At 45.0% G+C, this 16,875-nt stretch overlaps 2 long non-coding RNA genes across 2 annotated transcripts; one reads left to right on the top strand and one right to left on the bottom strand.

Annotated features, from left to right (window-relative positions):
- Positions 1 to 1,157: 1,157 nt before the first annotated feature.
- LOC308459628 lies at positions 1,158 to 1,733 on the bottom strand. The gene is made up of 2 exons (XR_013978240.1): positions 1,601 to 1,733; positions 1,158 to 1,367 (listed from the first exon to the last, which is right to left on the bottom strand). It is a non-coding gene; the product is annotated as an uncharacterized lncRNA (long non-coding RNA).
- An 806-nt stretch (positions 1,734 to 2,539) lies between these two features.
- Positions 2,540 to 12,164, top strand: LOC308459639. Its single transcript, XR_013978252.1, has 2 exons — positions 2,540 to 2,624; positions 11,812 to 12,164. It is a non-coding gene; the product is annotated as an uncharacterized lncRNA (long non-coding RNA).
- The last annotated feature ends 4,711 nt before the right edge of the window (positions 12,165 to 16,875 follow it).

Genomic DNA, 16,875 nt, shown 5'->3' with positions numbered 1-16,875 from the left:
TAGTAAATGTTCGTCTTAAAATATGGCATCTGGAAGTGGACACGGTATTCCAAATATCATTTGATTTTCTTATTGTCCTGCAATATTTAGATTTCTTGATTAACTGAACAAATTATGCTGCTGGAAAAAGCTTGGTGTAAGAAAAAGAAAGAACATGCGAACATTCAGCCTGTCTTTTGTTCTTGCGATGCAGCTGTTTGTTCACCATACCTGAGCCATTGTATTTCTTGTTCTACAGGTATAGCAGGATATTTGAACATCCCTGTTGCACAAAAAAACCCAAAACCTGATTCCCGTTTCTTGGAGGTGGTGCTTCTAATAAGTGATTCATCCACGACTTTTTTCAAAGTGGTAATGAAGGTGTTCAGATGAGGTTGTGGTCCTTTTTTACACTTCAGTATTACACTGGTTACCCCCTCAGCGAAAGTTCAGGAAGAGATTTTTAAGACATTGGGGATGGGGAATTAATTAGGATCGCGGAGCGCATAATAATTCTTTTGAAACATCTGAAGCCTGTCAGAAAGTAGGAGTTACCTGCTTGCTGCAGACTAGAATAACAAAGAACGTTGCTAATTGTTTAGCGGTCAGGCTTTCAAATCTGTCAGGAACGGGACCAAAATAGTAGTTGGGGCTAAAATGACATCCCTATTAAAATCTCACAAATCTGATCTGCTAGCCAATTAACAGGCAATTGCTGGATTGAACTGGTAGAGGATAGGTTTCTGAAACATTGACTGCAGAACTGTTCCTTTAGGCAGGGCTTGCAGTGGTCTGTATTCCATTCGAATAGTGTTGGGACATTAAACATATTAGACTTCAGAATGTGATTGATCAAGTTCCATATCTGAAGCCTGGCGTATTTTTCAGACCCAAGTAGTTAAAATTGAAAAATACTGATGGGGTCATTGACTGCATCCTTCGGCTAGTGAAATATACATCTTTCGCTAGCAGATATAACATGATGAATGGATCAGCTATTCATTTGAGAGCGAGGTTAGATAGGAAGCGCTGGGCCTGTGGAATTTTGGAACATTTCTTTTGACCCATTTTTTGATGTTTTAGATATGCCAGGCAGGAGCCCTTTTGTTCTATGTACAACCCATTATAGATTTGTGGATCATGAAGTTTTTGATTTGCGTGTGATTTCCCCCCCCCCCCAATTACTCTTATAAATTTTGTAATACACCTCTGTGAAGTTATGGATTCCAGAAAGCTTATGCAATTGTCTGGGAATTAATTTACCAATAAACCAATAGCACAATTCAGCCAAAGTCAAGCACTGATTTAAATGAGAGAGACTTGAGGTTAACTCTTCCAACAAAGAAGCAGTGGGAGTTAAAAGCACTTAACTTTGGCTGGATTGAGGCCTTACAGTGGTACCTCGGGTTAAGTACCGGAGGTCTGTTCTTAACCTGAAACTGTTCTTAACCTGAAGCACCACTTTAGCTAATGGGGCCTCCTGCAGCCGCCGCGCCGCCGGAGCACGATTTCTGTTCTCATCCTGAAGCAAAATTCTTAACCTGAAGTACTATTTCTGGGTTAGCAGAGTCTGTAACCTAAAGCGTATGTAACCTGAAGCGTATGTAACCCGAGGTACCACTGTATTTTCATAGAATCATAGAACTGTAGAATTGGAAGGGACCCCTAGGATCATCATGTCAAACCCCCTAGAATGCCAGAATCTTAATTAAAGCATCCATGACAGACGGCCATCCAACCTCTGCTTAAAAACTTCCAAGGAAGGAGAACCCACAACCTCCCAAGGGAGACCGTGCCAATGTTCCACTTCAGGCAAAACAGAAAATGGCGCCCTCCACGCTCACACACTGCCATGGCTGCCTCTTCCACACCCAGCCACTTCCTCTACTGCATGCCCGCTAATGTGCCCGCATCCTCCACAACTGCCCACCACTATAGCCAGGCACAGAGGAAGTGGCGACAAACAATCAGGTAAAGGAAACAATCAGGTGGTGTATGGGCAATCTATCCAGAAGATATTTGTATTTCGAGGAGTTAGTTATCCGACTTGGCTGCCCTCTTCCTGCCCCCTGTTCCTTCCTTTTCCCTATCTTTTGCGAAGCTCATTGACAGCTCAGAACAGCCTTTAATGTCCTAGTCCTAATCTGCTGGAAGGAAGTGATATTGCTGGGTACAGTGGTACCTCGGGTTAAGAACTTAATTTGTTCTGGAGGTCCGTTCTTAACGTGAAACTGTTCTTAACCTGAGGTACCACTTTAACTAATGGGGCCTCCCACTGCCGCATGATTTCTGTTCTCATCCTGAAGCAAAGTTCTTAACCCGAGGTACTATTTCTGGGTTAGCGGCGTCTGTAACCTGAAGCGTCTGTAACCCAAGGTACCACTGTACATTCTTTGGTGTTAGACATTGTTTGGAGAACGTGAGGCACTGGGAGAGGTAGCTAATGAATGACCTGCACGTAGCTAGTCTGGCAAACCACACAGGCCAACACGCTAGCTATCTATAAATCAGATGGTGTTGGGCATAGTTTTTTAGAAGCTTGTGCACGGACTGATGGCCGCAGGGCTGTGCAAACTAAGGCTACCTGGGGAGTCACTTCACCACTTCTTGAGGGCTTCTAAGTGGCAGATTGAGGTGCATGCTTGGTATGTACCGTATTTTTTGCTCTATAAGACTCACTTTTTCCCTCCTAAAAAGTAAGGGGAAATGTGTGTGCGTCTTATGGAGCGAATGCAAGCTGCACAGCTATCCCAGAAGCCAGAACAGCAAGAGGGATCACTGCTTTTGCTGCGCAGCAATCTCTCTTGCTCTGGCTTCTGAGATTCAGAATATTTTCTTTCTTGTTTTCCTCCTCCAAAAACTAGGTGCGTCTTATGGTCTGGTGCGTCTTATAGAGCGAAAAATACGGTATATCTTTCAAAACTCGTGCTTTGTATTGCCGCTGAATCTCATTTTGAAAGAACCACCTTGCATTTGGCAAGCCAGGTGGGCACGGGTGACACTGGGTGGGCATGGTGGAAGCTGTATCTGCTTCCTGTGGCAACCACCTCAACTCGCCTCACGGGCAGGCCGGCCCTGTGTTTGATCACCTTTCCCTAGAAGGCTTGCCAAAGTGGCAGTGGGGAGATTCTTTTTCGCAGCAAGAAAAGGAAAGCCGCCAGTGCGAATCACGATTCTGCTCCACCGAAACTTCGAAAGTGAGCCTGTGAGTTTAATATATAATGAACTGAAGAAACTTCTTAATTACACATTCCCGAAAAAACCGGAAGCCTTTCTATTAGGGATCATAGGGGAGGAAGTTAAGAAGGAGGACCATAAACTATTCCAATATGCTACTGTAGCAGCTGGAATACTGGTAGCTCAGAAATGGAAATTACAGGAGACCCCAACGATAATGGAATGTCAGGCTAAATTTTTTGAGTATACAGAATTAGCTAAAATGACCTACAGAATTCGAGACCAAAAAGGGACAAAGTTTGAAGAAGAGTGGGGTAAATTTGTGGCATATATAAGATCTAACTGTAGAAATTTAAAGACTTCAGCAGGGTAGATATAAATCCTGTGATGTGTATGGAAGGTGAATAAGAATCTACAAGAGAAGACATATATTAAGAAAACCGAAGTGGGAAGGAAGGAAGTCTGGGCGTGAATATACGCAGTGTAAATAAGATGACATAAAATGATGAATGTAAAAGATTGTTTTATTTTGTTTTATTTTTGTTTGTGAAAAAATTAATAAAAAGCAATTTAAAAAAGAAAGAAAGTGAGCCTGTGAGTGATCACTTCATGCGTTGCTGTAGGTAGGTAGAAAGAAAGAAAGAAAGAAAGAAAGAAAGAAAGAAAGATGCCCATAAATTTGATAGAATCAAGCCATTTTGATTTGCCTCGGGTTGATAAATCTTTGGCATATTGGCTCAACAAAGTTTACTATCCCACTAATAGAGTATCTTTAGTGCATTAAGTAATTCAGGCAGAAAAATTCAGATCATGTGTCGTTAATGTCAGCAAAGAATCCTTCATGCCTGAAAAATTACCTTGTCAAGCTTTCTTCGTCTCTTTCCATTATGAGGTTTGTAGCCTAAATGTTTCTAGCCTTGAGGGACAAGAGGTTATATTGTATCCAATATTATTTTCAGTATATTATAGTTACTAATAATTTGGAATCATATCGCCCATCTTGGGATTTTCTGTCTGCCCTTTGACACTCTGCTAACCAACTCTGCAATGTTAATGAATGTGTCAAGATTGCGAGAAGGATCCCTGGTGTGCAGTGGTTCAGCAGAATGCAAACCTGAAGCTTATGGGCTTAGAAAAGAAGTATAATTTTAATTTGCAATAAATGTATCAGAGGGGTGACCAAAATATGCCTGAGAATAAAGTTCAGCAGTTGACTAATATTTGAAGTTTAATGTTTTATTTGCATTTTCTAATCTAACACCGCACACACGCATTCGCTAAAATTGCATTAGTCCCTGTGCACAAGAACTGAATCGCGTCGCAAAAATTAATAACTTCCAGCCGGTGAGTTCATACTTCAGGGGGGATTGACTCTCTTGTGCAGCCGTGTAAAAATATTTCATAATGCTTATCTGTCATTTCTCATTCCGTTTAGAGCAGGGAATGTCATTCCCAAACCAAATCTGCATCTACCTTGCACAAGGCGGCAAAGAAATACAATTTACTAGTAAATACCGGCTTTCACACTGAAAACAGAGATGCTTCCCCTTCACTCCCCGCAGGATGGCCAAGTGGGTGAAGGAAGAATTCCCATGACCTTCCATTCTGTCAGGTTGCGAACTCCAGCCCCGTTCTGCCCCTCTCAGTCTAAGAACCGTTGGACGGATGTAAACAAGCATCTCACAGCTTTGCAGCCTTTGGGGGACAGGGCCAGCCCAACTCATTTTGCTGCCTGAGGTGAAGGACAAGTTCATTATTTAGAACAGGGTTGTCCAATGCACAGCCCAAGAGCTGTATGCAGTCATCAAGGCCATTTTTGGCAGCCCTCAGCAACGTTTGACCCCCCAGCCCTTGCACTGCCTTCCTAAAGGCACTGGGCTTTGGGAAAATAATAATAATAACTATTATTATTATTTATTTATTTATGTCCCGCCCATCTGGCTGAGTTTCCCCAGCCATTCTGAACAGCTCCCAACAGAATATTAAAAACACGATAAAACATCAAACATTAAAAACTTCCCTAAGCAGGGCTGCCTTCAGATGTCTTCTAAAAGCCATATAGTTGTTTATTTCCTTGACATCTGAGGAGAGGGCATTCCACAGGGCGGGCGCCACTACTAAGAAGGCCCTCTGCCTGGTTCCCTGTAACCTTACTTCTCGCAGGGAGGGAACAACCAGAAGGCCCTCAGAGGTGGACCTCAGTGTCCGGGCAGAGCAATCAGAGTGGAGACGCTCCTTCAGGTATACTGGGCTGAGGCCGTTTAGGACTTTAAAGGTCAGCACCAACACTTTAAATTGTGCTCGGAAACGTACTGGGAGCCAATGTAGGTCTTTCAGGACCGGTCTTATATGGTCCACTCCCAGTCACCAGTCTAGCTGCCGCTAGAGAGGTAGGGCTTTGACAGGGTCCTGCCTTGTTAGCACATTCCCAGCTTTGGAAAAGAGGTGGGAAGGCCCTGCCAGAGCCTCATGCCTCCTTCCCAAAGCCCGGCACCTCGCTAATCCAGCTTTGGGAAGACAACACAAGGGCTGGGTGGGTGTGTCAAATTTTGGCCTTGCTCCCCCCCCCCGCAACAAGGGAGTGTGCGGCCTCAGGTTCTGTGTAGAAGTACTCTTGTGGCCTACTTGGTATGAAAAGTTGGGCTGCCCTGATTTAGAGCTTTGTTTATTTATTGCAATTATATCCCCACTTTTTCCCCAAGGAGCTCTCTAGGTGGTAAAATTCGCATTATTTCTCTGGCCACTTTCGCCTCTGCCCTTGCCTGCTTTGGTCCCTGGCTCTCCCCACCACTGGCTTGGTTTTCCCCAGGGGAATGTGGCTGGTAGGCTAGGAAAATTCCCCACTCCCATTAGAGACGGAGGTATCTTAGTGAGCTCTTGAGCTAAGCATTCTCTGAATGGAATCCTAAGTGCAGATGCTTTGAGGTTTCATTGTTGCTTCCCTTGTTATTTTTGGCCATGACATTTGTCTGCCTATGGTAAGGAGTTTTCATAACTTGGTTGAGAAAAGGCTTGCACTCAAGCCCTCGAGCTATGTCAGGAGTAAGACTCGGAAATGTACTTAGAGAGTGTCAAAGCAAGCGAAATGAATTCACTATGGCCTGACCTTTCCTTTCACTCAATTTTATTTGGAACAGAATTCTGCCTCTGTACATCTAGGATAATAGCGCAGTGGACTACACAACTCAGTGCTTTTCTTTTCAAAACATCACCACCTCATTGTATAGCCAGATTCGCAAGTTATTTGTTAAGGTGCCACGCTTGCATTGTGATTTATATTTGTTCTGTGCTTAACTTGGTGAGAAAGACCACTCCGTTTGAGTTTTGCAGTGAACTTGCATGCCCTTGGGCTTTTCCTAACACCATTTTAACGCAACGGGAAGTATTTTCAAATTCTCCCAGCAGATTGTCTCATATTGGCTGCTAACGGGCAGAGCCTGCCTTGAGTTTTTAATTTTTGTACAGCGTAGAAATATTTGATGACTATGGTTCATTATTTTTAAATTTATTTACAGTGGTACCTTGTTCCAGAGGTCCGTTCTTAACCTGAAACTGTTCTTAACCTGAAGCACCACTTTAGCTAATGGGGCCTCCTGCTGCCGCCGCACCGCTGCTGCGCAATTTCTGTTCTCATCCTGAAGCAAAGTTCTTAACCCGAGGTAATATTTTTGGGTTAGCGGAGTCTGTAACCTGAAGTGTATGTAACCTGAAGCGAATGTAACCCGAGGTACCACTGTATACAGTAACCTCCACTGCATTACGGGGTATCTTTGGGAGAATAAAAAGCTAAGGAGTTAACCCTACACAAATCCAGAGTGGAGTCCCTAAGATGGTTTGAAGGTGCCTTGTATGTCTCCTGGCAACTCCTGCAGCCAGGCTGATGCAAAAGATATTGCTCTGCTTTCCTTGGACCACCTCAGTGGGCAGCCCAGGACCTCCATACACATTGCCCAGGCTTGCGCCCCAGGGAGGTCACTTCAGTGCTGCTAACACAGCGGTTTGACTTCACCCCCGGAGGTGCACTCCATTGGCTCTCAAGACAGATGCCAACAACAAGCAACAACAATACAGTGGTGCCCCGCAAGACGAACGCCTCGCAAGACGAAAAACTCGCAAGACGAAAGGTTTTTTCGTTTTCGAGTTGCTTCGCAAGACGAATGTCCCTATGGGCTTGCTTCGCAAGACGAAAACGTCTTGCAAGTTTGTTTCCTTTTTCGTAAAACCGTTAAAACCCAGGGTGCATTGCTGGAAGAGGTGCAGTTGCGACTTGACCTCGAGGAGCAACACATTGCACGCGGTGTGGTGGCCTTTCTGAGCTTTTTAAAGAGTTTGCTGGATTTTTGAAGCTTTTCCAAAACTTCTTCTGCAGCTGTTTGGTAAGTTAAACTTTTAAAACTTTTTTTGGGTTTTTTGGATTTTGGGTTGGGGTGTTTAGAATTCAAGGACTTGGTGTTGGGGAGAGGTTTGCAAGAATCTGGGAGCTTGTGTGGTTTTTTTCTGTATTTTTATGATTTTCTGTGACCATTGGGCCATGTTTATTTTTTTATTTTTTTTTTTAAATCTGGCTTTGAATTTTTGAATTTCTGTGTGCTGGGTGGATGGGGGAACAGCTGGGGAGGTGTTTGCAAGAATCTGGGAGCTTGTGTGGTTTTTTTTTGAATTTTTATGATTTTTTTGTGACCATTGGGCCATGTTGTTTTTTTTTGAAAAAATTTTCTGGGTTTTAAATTTCTGTGTGCTGGGTGGCTGGGGGAACAGCTGGGGAGGTGTTTGCAAGAATCTGGGAGCTTGTGTGGGTTTTTTTGAATTTTTATGGTTTTCTGTAACCATTGGGCCATGTTGTTGTTTTTTGAAAAAAATTTCTGGGTTTTAAATTTCTGTGTGCTGGGTGGCTGGGGGAACAGTTGAGGAGGGGTTTGCAGGAATCTGGGAGCTTGTGTGGGTTTTTTTGAATTTTTATGATTTTTTGTGACCATTGGGCCATGTTGTTTTTTTTTGAAAAAAATTTCTGGGTTTTAAATTTCTGTGTGCTGGGTGGATGGGGGAACAGCTGGGGAGGGGTTTGCAGGAATCTGGGAGCTTGTGTGGTTTTTTTTGAATTTTTATGATTTTTTGTGACCATTGGGCCATGTTGTTTTTTTTTGAAAAAAATTTCTGGGTTTTGAATTTCTGTGTGCTGGGTGGATGGGGGAACAGTTGAGGAGGGGTTTGCAGGAATCTGGGAGCTTGTGTGCTTTTTTTTGAATTTTTATGGTTTTCTGTAACCATTGGGCCATGTTGTTTTTTTTTGAAAAATTTTCTGGGTTTTGAATTTCTGTGTGCTGGGTGGCTGGGGGAACAGTTGAGGAGGGGTTTGCAACAGTTGGGGAGGGGTTTGCAACAGTTGGGGAGGGGCTGGGGGAACAGTTGAGGTTTTTGAAGACTTTGGTGATTTTTAAAGCTTTCCCAAAACTTCTTTTGCAGCCATTTGAGGATTTTGAAGACTTTGGTGATTTGCAGCCATTTCGTAAGTTAAACTTTTAAAACTTTTTTTTTGGGTTTTTGGATTTTGGGTTGGGTGTTTGGAATTCAAGGACTTGGTTGTGGGTTTGAATTGCTGATTTTTTTTTCTTTTTCTGAGTTTTACAAAGGTAACAGCTGTGCTGCCATGGGACCCAAGAAGACTGCTGCTGCTGCGGAGGCCGGCGAGAGGAAGAAGGAGAAGGTGACGCTGGAGATGAAGAAGGAGATCATCCGGAAGCACGACGGTGGAATGCGTGTGACGGACCTCGCCAGGGAGTACGGCAGGAACCCATCGACCATCGGGACCATCCTGAAGATGAGGGAGAAGATCCTTGCGACTGATGCAGCCAAGGGAGTCACCAGGATCGTGAAGAACCGCCCAGCTGTTCTGGAGGAGGTCGAGAAGTTGCTCCTCATCTGGATAGAAGAGAAGCAGCGTGCAGGGGACACAGTGACTGAGGCCGTGATTTGTGAGAAGGCCAAGGCCTTGCACGCAGACCTCATCCGGGAACAGCCAGGAACCTCGGCCGAGCCAGAAGTCTTCAAGGCAAGCAGAGGCTGGTTTGACCGGTTCAAGGCAAGATCCGGAATCCACAGCGTGGTCAGGCATGGAGAGGCTGCCAGTTCTGATGTTCCTGCGGCTGAAGACTTTGCCTTGGAGTTCCTGGAGGTTGTGAAGACGGAGGGCTACGTTCCACAGCAGGTCTTCAACTGCGACGAGACCGGGCTGTTTTGGAAGAGGATGCCCAAAAGGACTTTCATCACACAGGAGGAGGCCGAGTTGCCTGGCCACAAGCCCATGAAGGACCGTCTGACCCTGCTCTTCTGTGCCAACGCAAGCGGCGACCTGAAGATCAAGCCCCTGCTGGTGTACCACTCGGAGAACCCACGGGCCTTCAAGAAACACAAGGTCGACAAGGAGCGGCTGAGTGTCATGTGGCGATCCAACAGCAAGGCTTGGGTCACACGTGTGCTGTTTGTGGACTGGGTCAATCTTGCCTTTGGCCCTGCTGTCAAACAGTACCTGCTGGACAACGACCTGCCGCTGAAGGCTTTGCTTCTGATGGACAATGCTCCTGCTCATCCTAAAGGCCTTGAGGTGGACTTGTTGGAGGAGTTCAGCTTCATCAACATCATGTTCCTGCCGCCTAACACCACGCCACTGCTCCAGCCGATGGATCAGCAGGTCATCGCCAATTTCAAGAAACTCTACACCAAGGAGCTTTTCAGGCGATGCTTCGAGGTGACTGATTGCACCACCATCACCCTGCGGGAATTCTGGAAGGACCACTTCAACATCGTCACCTGCTTGAAGATGATCACCACGGCCTGGAAGGGGATCAGCCAGAGGAATTTGAATTGCGCTTGGCGCAGCCTGTGGCCGGACTGTGTGGCACCAAGTGACTCTGATGCACCAGAGTCGACAGTGGTGCAGGACATTGTTGCCTTGGGGAGGACCATGGGCCTGGAGGTCACAGAGGAGGACGTTTGCGAGCTGGTGGAGGAGCACGACCACGAGCTGACCACCCAGGAGCTGGTTGAACTGCAGTCAGAGGTTGCGCAGGAGCAGGCCTCGCTGGAAGAGGAGGAAGCAACTGAGGAACGGCTGTCCTCCAAAGAACTGAGGGACATTTGCCAGAAGTGGAATGAGGTGCAGGCTTTTGCAGAGCGGCACCACCCTAACAAGCACGTGGCACATGACCAAGCGAACATTTTTGATACGACGGTCATGTCGCCTCTCAGGGAGCTGCTGAAAAGGCGGATGAAGCAGCAGACCATGGACAGGTTCCTCAGCAAGAAGCAAAGAGTGGAAGAGGAACCTTCTTCGAGTGGTCCCCCAGAGTCTTAGAAAATGTAATGTACCCTTTTTTGATTTTTAAATGTTTTTCCTGTCATGTTTAGAAACTTAATTTATTGTTCCTTCAATTTTTGATATGCTCTTTAAAGTATGTGTGACTTTAAAGAGCAGTTAATAAACTCTTGTTGTACCAAATTTGGCTTTGATTGGACTTTTTTTGACCATAGGAACGCATTAATTGGATTTCAATGCATTCCTATGGGATTTCGTGCTTCGCAAGACGAAAAATTCGCTAGACGAAAAAACTCGCGGAACGAATTAATTTCGTCTTGCGAGGCACCACTGTACTATTACAGTGGAACCTCGGTTGTCAAACGTAATCCGTTCCAGAAGACTGTTCGAATTCCGAAATGTTCGACAACCGAGGCTCAATTGCTGGCCAGCAAATTCCTTTTAAAAAATGGAGAAATGAGCCACGGAAGCCATTCGACTTCCGAGGTGCATTCGAAAACAAAAGTACAGTACTTAATTTGTTCCGGAGGTCCGTTCTTAATCTGAAACTATTCTTAACCTGAAGCACCACTTTAGCTAATGGGGCCTCCTGCTGCTGCTGCTGCTGCGCCGCCGGAGCACTATTTCTGTTCTCATCCTGAAGCAAAGTTCTTAACCTGAGGTACTACAGTGGTACCTCGGGTTACATACGCTTCAGGTTACATACGCTTCAGGTTACACACTCAACTAAGCCAGAAATAGTGCTTCAGGTTAAGAAATTTGCTTCAGGATAAGAACAGAAATCGGGCTCCGGCGGCGCGGCGGCAGCAGGAGGCCCCATTAGCTAAAGTGGTGCTTCAGGTTAAGAACAGTTTCAGGTTAAGAACGGACCTCCGGAATGAATTAAGTACTTAACCTGAGGTACCACTGTATTTCTGGGTTAGCGGAGTCTGTAACCTGAAGCGCATGTAACCTGAAGCGTATGTAAGCCAATGTACCACTGTATTCACTTCCAGGTCGTCAGCGTCCGGGTTCCGAATTGTTCAGCTTCCAAAGCGTTCAACAACCAAGGTTCCACTGTACATTGTTGTGGTTTGTTTAGACCCTGCTGCTATTTTTGTATTATTCTTCTTAGCTACAAGCAGGGCAGCAGGAATAACTGAGCTACAGGGAACCAACAAATTGACCACTTTCAGTTGCTCATATCAAACTATTTGCCAACCATTTTCATGTGCCCACAGCCCCTTATATAGTTCCTTCCTTTGTGTACTGGCAAATCAAACTAGGAAGCCTCTAATTAACTATAGACCCCCTTTCTTTGCTCTCTGGGATGAAAAGCATCCTCTCCCTGGGATGTTTTGCAGAAGTGGCTTTGTGGAAGACTTGCTGAGGTGCACTGAGCAGGAAGCTGTCCTGGCAGAAGGAAGATGTTCAGTAGAGCATGCCGAGATCGATCAAGCAAACCGTGTCCCATGCCAGGAGGAAGGGAAAAGCATCCCAGAGCCAGCCGCAACTCTGATCCCCATGCCCAGTATGAAGAGCTATTTGAAGTTGAGCATGAAAGCAAAAGCTGTCAGCTTTGCCAACCTGATAGCACATTTTCCTAGTACGTAGCGTCCCTCCTGCCTTAAAATCCATCTCCAGGCATGCCTCTCTCTTCAGAAAAGGGAGAAAAGGTGCGTGTGTTGTGGAAGGAGTAAAAGATATGCTAAAAACATCTTCCTCGCCACAGTGTGTTCCTATTCAGGCATTGGGGATGCAGTCCCCACCCCCTTCCAGAAACTCATACAGTTTCAGCAAACATACTGAAGGAAAAAAAAAGACTTCTCACCATTGAATTTTGCAGTATGAGAAGTACACTTGAGTTCCACTGAATCAATGATTTTGTCACTCAATGCTTAGATCACCCACCTGCTTCTTTTGAAGTATATATCTCCCTACCGATCAATGGCGCTGAGTCCAAGTACCAGTTCCATTCCTTTCAGAAGCACAATGAACACTTTTTGGAGGGGGGGGTGAGATTGATGCAAAAATTGCTGCGGCTAGTAGTGCCTGCTGCTTCTGTTCAAATAAGATCCTGCGCTTTTTGCATGCTTGCGAATGCTGGTGATTGAATGCTCACCTTTTCCCCATTCCCTGTTGCGGCCACTCCCTCTTTGGAGAGAAATTACCTCTCCTGAGCAACCTGGCCGGCGAATTCTGCACCAGCTGACGTTTCCAGACCGTCTTCAGAGACAGCCCTACATATAAATCCCAAAGATTCCCAATCAGCTGCTTCTGGGGTAGTAAGGAGACATCATTAGCGGTAAAAAATATTGGAAATGACCACTGCTTCGTTGACTGCTGCTAGGCTCGTCATTGCTGCCAAATGGACATACTTTCAGTTAACTGGATATACACCAAAGGTATAATAAAACCTGGGAAGGAGCTTTTTCAAAAAAACACCAAAAACCTTACCTATTATATATAAAATGGGTGTTATTAATATTCTTATGTATTTTGTGTTTTTATGCTGCAAACTGCCCTGTGATCTTTGGAGGAAAGGAAGTATAATTTTTTAAAATAAAAATAAAATAAATAATGAATGAATGACATTAAGTCAAGGAAAATCAATATATTATCAACATTTATTAATCATCAATCACTATATTGGAACCATACAATGTAAAAGGGGGGGAAAAAAGAAAGAAGGAAGTAGAGCAATACATTTTATCTTCTCTAATGAGATGGATGAGCCTGATGGAGATGATGATCACTGGGTTTGTGAGTTTTGAGTCTTAAGTTGCTGTGCTCTTTGATATTCAGCAGGTTTCTCTGTTTGCTCAGAAGATCACTTACATGGCTGGATCCAGCTGTGACCAGGTACAAAGCTGGAAATGAAAAGTTTTTCTTTTCTACTCCAGACCCCTTTTGACCCCCTAGATCTTTTCCAACTCCCTGCCTACACATTCCTATTGACCCCAGGGGAAACCCTGCTCTAGTGAGCAATGACTTCTAAGGTGTGGAATGGCTCCATCCATCCAGGCTGGCCATTGGCTTCCCTGACCAGGAAGTACTACAGAGACTTCCTGTTCAGGCTGGGACTTCACCCAACCTTTAGCTGTGTTCAAGTATGTCTACTCCTGATGTTTGCTCTTCAGCTCTGGGTTCCTGCTCTTGCTCAGCAGCTACCTATGATCCGCAGAGGCTTTTGTATGATCTGGCCCAAGGTGTCTTAGATGGGGAGGGGTGATGCAAAAAGGGACATTTCTGCAAAATTCCAGAAAGATAAAAGACATGAATTCTGATTGGTTCACATTTTCCAAAACCAGCTTCACGAAAACTGTTTTGACCCTGAGGAGTGAATTGCAGAATATTTTACATTTAAAATTAATATGACTGCTTACACAAAAATGTCCTGTAGCTCTCAGTAGACTGTAAATGCCTGCTATTTGAGAATACTTTCACAGAGAGATCAAACAGCTTCTTTCTCTCCCAAAGAACTTTCTGCCTGAAATGTGCAATTTTGTTGGGGGGTTTTAGGTTAATGGTTTCTTTTTAGGTTTTTCCATTTGCTAATGTCAGGTGTGCATACAGGATTCAGTAAGTTAATGGATGTTTTTCCTTTCAAGAAAATGTTTACAGCGTCAATATAAAAGGTTCCAAACCATTGGCCAGTGCTACTACCACCAGACATTAGGAAAAGCAACTTAACTATCACTCTTAACTTATTTTTAATTATTGCATTTATATCTCACCTTTTTCTCCAAGACACTCAAGGTGGCAAGCATGTTCTCTCCTTCCTTATTTAATCCCTACACCAAGCCTAATGAGGTAGGTCAGGCTGAGAGGCAGTGGCAGGCCCAAGGTCACACAGCCAGTTTCGTGGCCTAGTGGGGATATGAACCCTGGTCTCCAAGGTGCTAGTCTGACACTTTAAGCACTACACCACACTGGTTCTCAACGCTTGCTGAATTCGCTGCATTTGCTTCCCCATGTGAGGATTTTTGCTTCAGAAGAAAACACCAACCATTAGCCATCTCACCACAACCATGTTATAGAATCATATAACTGTAGAGTTGGGGGGGGGGAGAAACCCACGGGTCAACATGTCCAACCCCTGCAATTCAGGGACCTCAGCTAAAGCATCCATGATGGATGCCATCAAACCTCTGCTTAAAAACCTGCAATGAAGGAGAGTCCATCACTTCCCAAGGGAGTCCGTTCCACTGTCGAACAGCTCTTACTGTCTGAAAGTTCTTCCTGATGTTTGAGAATTGCCTTCTGTGGGTTAAACCACAGAGCCTAGGACTTGCCGATCAGAAGGTTGGCGGTGAGCTCCCGTAGCTCGGTCCCAGCTCCTGCCAACCTAACAGTTCGAAAGCACGTCAAAGTGCAAGTAGATAAATAGGTACTGCTCCGGCGGGAAGGTAAACGGCATTTTTGTTCGCTGCTCTGGTTCGCCAGAAGCGGCTTAGTCATGCTGGCCACATGACCCGGAAGCTGTACGCTGGCTCCCTTGGCCAATAAAGCGAGATGAGCGCCGCAACCCCAGAGTTGGCCACGACTGGACCTAATGGTCAGGGGTCCCTTTACCTTTACCTCGGGTTAAGTACTTAATTTGTTCCAGAGGTCCGTTTTTAACCTGAAACTGTTCTTAACCTGAAGCACTGCTTTTGCTAATGGGGCCTCCCGCTGCCGCCGTGCCACCGGAGCACAATTTCTGTTCTCATCCTGAAGCAAAGTTCTTAACCCGAGGTACTATTTCTGGGTTAGCGGAGTCTGTAACCTGAAGCGTATGTAACCTGAGGTACCACTGTAACTTGAATTCATTGGTTCGAATCCAATGCTCCAGAGCAAGAGAAAGCAAGCTTGTTCCATCTTCCATGTGACAGCCCCTCAGATATTTGAAGATGGTTATCATATCTCCTCTCAGTCTCCTCTTTCAACCGTTCCTCATAATCATGGGTAGGCAAACTAAGGCCCGGGGGCCAGATCCGGCCCAATCGCCTTCTAAATCCGGCCCACGGACAGTCTGGGAATCAGTGTGTTTTTACATGAGTAGAATGTGTGCTTTTATTTAAAATGCATCTCTGGGTTATTTGAGGGGCATAGGAATTCATTCATTTTTTCCTTTCAAAATATAGTCCGGCCCCCCACAAGGTCTGAGGGACAGTGGACTGGCCCCCTGCTGAAAAAGTTTGCAGACCCCTGCTCATAAGGCTTGCTTTCCAGACTCTTGATCCTTTTGGTTGTTCCATGGTCAGCTAACATAAGTAGCACATTTCTTTAAAAAAATACAGTGTTATGGGTTGGCAGGGGGAAGATTCCCCCCAAAGTCCTGGGAACCGGATTCGATCTCCATCCCCAATAATTTCTAGAGTTAGTAAATGTAGGTGATTACTACAAATGCTTGAAGTCTTGACCGAGGTGTGAGAAAGCTTAGTAGTGAAAAAATATACACCGAGTCAGTTTCTCAGCCAGGATTTGCCTGGGGAGAAGAACCACAATACACAAAGGGCAACAGGCTGAATGATAATAACTGTGAAATTGTGAAACAGGCTGAATGATAATAACTGCTGTTTCCTATCGTAAAGGTCTAGTCCAGTATGTGCAACATACAGTGGTGCCCCACAAGACGAATGCCTCGCAAGACGGAAAACCCGCTAGACGAAAGGGTTTTCCGTTTTTGAGTTGCTTCGCAGGACGAATTTCCCTATGGGCTTGCTTCACAAGACGAAAATGTCTTGCGAGTCTTGAGATTTTTCCCCCGCTCCCCCCCCTTTTTCTAAGCCGCTAAGCCTTTAATAGCCTTTTAGCAGCTAAGCCGATAAGCCGATAAGCCTTTAATAGCCGCTAAACCGCTAATAGCGCTAATCCGCTAAGCTGCTAATAGGGTTGCTTCGCAAGACGAAAAAACCGCTAGACGAAGACACTCGCGGAACGGATTAATTTCGTCTTGCGAGGCACCACTGTATACAGTTCATATGTACGGTGTATAACCATTGGGGCTTATTCCAATGTTAATACATTTCTTCTTATCTTTTCTTACTGCTTCTTCTTGTAAGTTCCTGTATAACACAATCCTTAGGTAAGAATAGAAATCCTTAGAATACCAATCCTTAGGTAAGAATAGAAAAGTCCCCAAGGTATTGAGAATAACACAGGTGATGTAGACTGCTGGCTGGTGCAGGTTGCTAACCTGGGCAGAACAAGGTTTCCAGATGCCTCCCCTGTTTCACCCTGAAGGGCTTCCTCAGCTGATATTAGATCGTCAATGTGTATAACAGGTACAAAAGTAATTGCACTTGAACGATTCTCAGTAGGAATTATTATCATTCAGCCTGTTGCCCTTTGTGTATTGTGACTACTGTATTTGGGTAGCAAGGTATTGAACTTGGGGAGAAGAACCTTCACGTAGTACCAAGGCAGATAATGGGTGATGGGCA

The sequence above is a fragment of the Podarcis pityusensis genome (assembly GCF_964106645.2).
Source record: "Podarcis pityusensis genome assembly, chromosome: 12".
In the NCBI taxonomy this organism is placed as follows: Eukaryota; Metazoa; Chordata; class Lepidosauria; order Squamata; family Lacertidae; genus Podarcis; species Podarcis pityusensis.
This window is presented reverse-complemented; position numbering and strand designations above follow the sequence as displayed.